Below are 6,624 nucleotides of genomic sequence, written 5' to 3'. Positions count from 1 at the left end.
AAAAGCTCTCCTAAATAAACATGTTTTCAGATCCTTTTTTAAAAGAGACAACAGAGTCTGCCAGGCGCAGAAATGGTAAAACAGGCGCAGAAAAGGTAAAACAACAATATAACATGTATATACATGTGTAAAATTAATTAAAGAAGTGTTAGTGTCATATCACCCCAGAAGAACAATTGGTTCTCAGAGTGCTGACCTGCTGGAGGTTCCTCGGTTTTCTAAAAGTAGAATTGGAGGCAGAATACTGGTAATAATGTCGGTGAGGCTGGGGTCACCCTAACCAGACCGCCAGAGAGCTGTAAAGCTCCCAACATTTTCATTTTGCTATTTGTAAAAATGAAATCACTGACTCCCAGTCAGACACTTGCAGGCTCTAAACCAGGTGGAGATTCAGGTGGTCAGCATGCTGCCCGAGTGCTGCAGGGGCAGAGGCTTCTGTCTTCATGTGGTTCAGAGACTGCATTGGTCATGCTTTGTTCACAGGTGCTCTGATGTGAGGGGACCAGGTCATCAACAGGAAGCTGCTGCTGCTGCTGCTGCCTCCCTCCACTGCTCCTCATTGATGACAAGATGTTTTCCCTCCATTGTCGTGCCCTCTGAATATTTCACAATGTGCTTCATCGAGGTTCTGGAGATTCCGTTATGGACCAAGTTTAACAGCAGCTGAATCAATCATTTCTCCAGCTCATTCCAAAAAAAAAAAAAAAAAAACAGAAGCAAGAATCTTTACATGAACATGTTAAATTGAAATATCCTACTGAATCCTTAAATCTCTTCACTGGTCATATGAAGATCCTGTGAGAGCTCATTGTTAAAGGCCTATAAAATGTCAGGAAACTGTCAAAAAGTTTCACCCTGCGGCCAGGACTCCTCGCTTCCATTGAAGTTCATTTCAGGCCGACTCTCCTTGACTCCTTAAAATAAATCTCTCAGATGTCCGCATGGCTGCGTGTGGACTTAATTAAAACGTGTGCGTGTGTGTGTGTGTGTGTGTGTGTGTGTGTGTGTGTGTGTGTGTGTGTGTGTGTGTGTGTGTGGTGTGTGTGTGTGTGTGTGTGGGGGGGGGGGGGGGGGGGATAATACTGTAAATGAAGATGTGGCTGACAGGAAGAAGGCTACAGAGGGTTTGAGGACTTATAAAAAACCTAAATAGAATCCCTGGCCACTGCAGACTGCTTTCTGCCTGAGTGGGAGTCGTGCATGTCAACTTCCCAGACAAAGTGTGTGAACTGAAGCAGGTAAATCATAAGTATAGTGCAGTTTCAAAGGATTTATCCCCCTGTTGGCTGGCACTGGTACAGGTTGACAAAAAAATAGTTTTAATCTTATTCCTGTGACTATCGGGTATTATATGCCGTTTCGGGAGCGTGTTGTGTTGTGATTGACAGACGAGAATATGATAAACATGAAAAGCAGTTAAACAAGGACCAAATTAGCACTCAAGCTTATAAACTTGTTTTGGTCCACATCTATAAAGATGTGCCTACGCTTTCCAAAGTCCTTCTCTCCAGTTTGTGGGTGTAACATGTGCAGCCTTTAAACAGACACAGAGCTCAGTCCTCAATGATAACGGAGCTCGGAGTCACTGAAAACAGACAATTTTTAAAGAGATAAAAAAGACGAGTTTTCAGCTGAAGCCTTGTCGCGTAAACGGGCCCTTAATAAATTGAGGTCCCCAGTTGACTTCAATTTTTGGTTTATTTATCTTTGGATGTATCATGTTTATTGATACACATAAACAAATATTCATTTTTCTCAAAAACTGTTCATATTTTCAGTAGTTTGTGAGGATAAAAACAGACACAATCTAGATTTTATATGCGGACGTGTGTTGAAGCTCCTCTACTAATAAGACATAAAGCATTTCCCCCCCATGACCTTTATTTGTGGACTTTATGAGTTATGAGTCATAACAAATGATGAATTCTGAAAGCTGTGGCCACAGTGGAGGTTTAGAAAAACTCTGTTTGTATCCTAACAGAGTAGGCAGAGATTTACGTCACAGTTTGTGATGTCGTGTTTTTTTTTCCAGGATTCTGTTTGGCTATCATGGCTTCATGCTTCTCGTTACACTGCCCCCTCCAGGTTTGGCTGCTCATAGTAGCTCTGAAACAGGTGTATGTGCAGGTCTGTGTTGAAGAATTATTTTTTTTGTGTTTGTAAACATAGAGGGGTTGTAGTTGTTGTAAAAACATGGGTACATGTAAACGTCACCTCAGGTTCCTTGTCTTCCCCCTCCTCATGTCTGATTGCTGTTCTCTCCTGATGTGTTTCACCTGTTCCTGAGTGTGTGTGATCGTCGTCACCTGGTGGGTTTGGTTTATATTGAGCGTCTTCTGTGTGTTGTGTTTGTTGGTCCAGTGTGTTGGCTCTGGTTCTACGTTCTCTCTTGTGATCTTGTGATCTATTTTTTTGCCTTTTTTAAATTAAAGATCAGCTTTTGTTCCAACAACACCCATGTCTGGCATCATGAGTCCTTTACAGTCACACCAAACTCGCCTTTTTTTCCCCCCCCTAAATGTAGATTTATTATGCTCCACACACACCATATCACCTTTAATTTTGTATTTAAGGGGCATTAGTGCTCCTCCAAAGTATCCTAAGATACAACAAACTGTCAAATAAACTATTAGATTTCATTATCCGTACATGTATTTGCATGATTCCAGGATTTTTATGAAGTGTTGGTGTGTGGGAAGCTGAGGTCAGTGACTCATCACAGCGAACTCATCCACTGTGATGTGCCTGTGGAGTTCATTGTGTTTTCGGGAAGCTGGAGGATGTCGGTTTGGTTTACGTGAGCGAGCTTTGGTGTTTAAAAGCGTTTGCGTTCTTAGTGTGATTGCGGTTGATTGTATCTTTCCTTCGAGCCACAGGCCATGACACAGCAGCACTACCATCATTTTATCAGGTTTCATATTTTATCCTTGGTTTCACTTTAGACATGAAGAAGTGAATGTGTAGACCTTCTCACGATCCGTTGCTGTTGAATCATGAAACCTCAGCAAAATATGTTTTTTTTTCATCTTCTCTCAATTGCAAAAGACGCTTGAGGGTTTGTGAGTGTGTTTTGTTTTGGGGTTAACTGAAGTGACACAGCCTTCAGATTTCAACCAAAACAGACTAAACAGTCATGCTCCTCACAGCAGGTCCGCGGCGGGTGGAAGGTCAGTCATGCCACAACACATTTAGAGTCGTCGGGTTTTCTTTTAAAACCTTTTTCCGAATGCTGGATGCCATTCTTAAAGTTGATGAGTTCAGAAAACAGTCATTGCATTTTAAGTATGAACTCTTCAAAAGAGTTCATACTTAAAATGATGAAATCTTTTAGATCAACTCACATTCGGCCTTTAATTTGCCTACATTTAACCTCTAAATGACAAATCCATAGCATTCCATCAATGTCGACGAGTTTTGCCCATTAGTGAGTGACAATGGGAAGTTATAAGAACAACCAAGAGGTTCATGACAACAGTGGCAATTTCGGTTGCTTGATCATTTGTTGTCTACAGCAGTGGTGTTGGTGTCGTGGTTTGTGCAGGCTCGTACATCAAACAGTACAACAACTGTAATTTAAAGAAAAATAAGGCAGATCAAACGACTGAGGCGGACATGAAAGTTGTCCAGTGGTCAGAGTGTCTGCTGACCGTTGGTTCTGGTGGGCAGACGTAAACAGACTTGATGCATTTTAACACGTAGACAGTCTAAAACACCCTTGATATGATTAACTGGGAGCAACTTGCAGCCTGTTTACACGTTTCCAATGGAAACGCATCATTTTTGCTTACCATTTCAACACTATCCGTTTATTTTCCATCCGGAACGTGCAAATGTTGACTAAATGTATGCATATTTCTAAACAGTCATATGTGTAACTTGATTCATCGCTCGACGACTGTTGACCTTCCAGGTGGAACCAAGGACTTGACAACAAAGGTTCCTACTATATGACAGCTCTTTAACCTGTGACACCTCTCATATGATACAACATAGTACATTGATTTGCTCCAGAATAACAAACTTTCAAAGGGGACTCTAGATATCGACGCCACGAGGAAGGAAAGAGTCACTTCAAGATTACAGGGTTCATCTTCTACGTCAGTCTGGTCGTGTTACAATCCCCTGGATTACCAGATTGCTCTTTGACAGCACGAGTACATCCCACATGTGTTTATAACATGTGTTTCTGAAGCCTCATTACCTCAAATACAACTTGGGAGCAAATGAAAATATGTATGACGACATACAAAGTGGTCGATAGGCTTACAATAAGCTTACTAGTAATTGTATATCTCAGAGGCAGAGTTGGAATGATGAGGGGAAAAAAGAGGGCTCTGCCCCTTCTGCTCGAGTATAGCGCTTCATTAAAAACTCCAAACGACACACGTAACTATATTTAACTGTTGTTTTAAGTCTATTTACTATGTGTTTGTGTTTGGGCAGGTGGGAGGAGAGGTTTGATGCACTGATTTAGACCAAAATCTATGTATAGATCAATGTTGTAACCTGGAGTCGAGGCCCCAAGTTGTGAGGACAACATAGATCAGAGAATCAGAGGTTTTTCCTGCTTTGAGGTTGTCAAGAAATGACATTTTCAATACGAGAAAGTTCCTGTTTTTGTCCAGCAGCATTGGACTTCTCTCCGATCAAATGAGAGATTAAAGAAGGGGCTTATGGCCCTCTTAGAATAAACCTGGTGGGACTTCAAGAAGAAAAAAGACAAAAAAACATGAACCATTAACCACGGGCAGAGAAGGAATCTGACCTTATAGGATTCTACATTATGTATTCAGTAACAGTGAAGTGATGTAACAGATGGTTCATCTGTCTGAGCTCCCCGACTCCTCTTACCAAACCTCATGCAGACACAGCAGCAGCCATAAATCACGGCCTGGATATATGAAAATATACCGTTTTAATCACTGTGAGATTCCATACTGTAGTACGGTTAGATTGAGGGTTGCATTTCTGGCAGAGGAAATAGCAGCCGCCATAATCACAGCAGACGCAAAAGGCAACATTGAACATGCAGCGCATTTCAACGCCACCTCAAGAATGCGTGCTGAGGCCACAGAGGGCCCCCGGACATCTGCATGTGTCTGCGTCGTCTTAAAATATCAGCCGGAAGGGAGCGAGCCGTGAGGCCGCGGACCTGCGATCGACCTCAACGCAAACCTCATGTTTTCAGTCGCTCGTGAAGACGGTCCGCCAAACATCCGGCGCTGCCAAGAGAGCTTCGGCGCGGTGAGCCGACGCACAGCGGCGGGAAACACAGAAAGTCACTCCGGAGGTTATTCACACGGAATATGACGCCGTAAGAGAGGGGCTCGTCTGAACACAGACGCTCTGATTCCTTTTGTTGTACAGCCACTTGTCTGGTGTCCATTCTCATGCTGTCTCTCGTGCTTCCTGTCCCCCTTCTTTAATTTATTCACGTGGTTATAACTAGAGATGTACAAATACTGATACCAGTATCGAGTATCGGGTCCGATGCGGCCCGACAGGAGAAGATGAGTGATGTCAGCAGTGTGTCTCACTTGTTTGTCATGAGTTAATATGAAAGAATCTCCAAACGGTTTATTTTCTGCCAAAGTATCAAGAGGAGGTGAAAGTTACTTAACTTAATCACCACTGATATTTGGCCCCATGTCGCTCATTAGTTTAACTAGTGGATACAGGAGGATTTTACTCGGAGATGCTACATGCTACCAATGATTAAAGTACATGTGTTTTTAACTGCTGATGTCAAAAACTAGAATGCATTGAGCATAGGTTCAGTCAAGCTAGAAGAGAGTTGGTTCACTGAAATCTCTTTGATTATATATATGAATATGAAGCAAACGATTCACATCTACTGTTTTTAGTTATGTATTATTAAACCCTATATGAAACAACTACTTGAACCCAGATGTTGCCAGTTGCTGGTGACTATACAACGGCCTCAGTGAACTCTGATGGGTTGCACACAACACAGCCCTCTGGAATAATGGAAAAAGTCACTATTCATGAAGATATATGCTTCTTCATCAGCATTTTCTGTTTCTATCGACGTGTGACAAACACATATATCAACCAAAAACCGAGGAGATGCACTGGAGTGCTTCTTTTTCTATCTTTGTTTCCTGGAGGATTCAGACCAAATGAAAGGTTTTGGGAATTAAAACCGCCGATACAGTTGGAGACTGACTCAGCCTGTTGGTCTCTGTACTGTCCCATGGTTTGGGGGGTTGAGACATTTTCAGATCTCGTGTAAATCCCTCATGAAGTGTGGGAAACGACGGGAATACACATGCATGCCTTGTCATTGACCACTGGCCATTTTTGTGATGCTGAATAGAAGCTGTCAGCACAATTCTGGAAATATGATGAGATTAATGGACTGGTCATCTGTTGTGCTCAGCTGAGACTCCAGCAAACATCAGCTTCACTGATTTATTCTTATTATCTGGTCAATTGTGATTTTGTCAAACAAACTGTCATGTAACCTGATTTTTTTTAAGCTCCATTTTTACAAAGAGTGATTATACAGCCACGTCATAAAAATACAGTTAAAAAAAAAAAAAAAAAGGTCTGTATTTCTAGAAAAAAAAGGTAAATACATCAACATTTGAGATTTAGACCAGG

This window comes from Blennius ocellaris (genome assembly GCF_963422515.1).
Source record: "Blennius ocellaris genome assembly, chromosome: 15".
Lineage (NCBI taxonomy): Eukaryota > Metazoa > Chordata > Actinopteri > Blenniiformes > Blenniidae > Blennius > Blennius ocellaris.
This window is presented reverse-complemented; position numbering follows the sequence as displayed.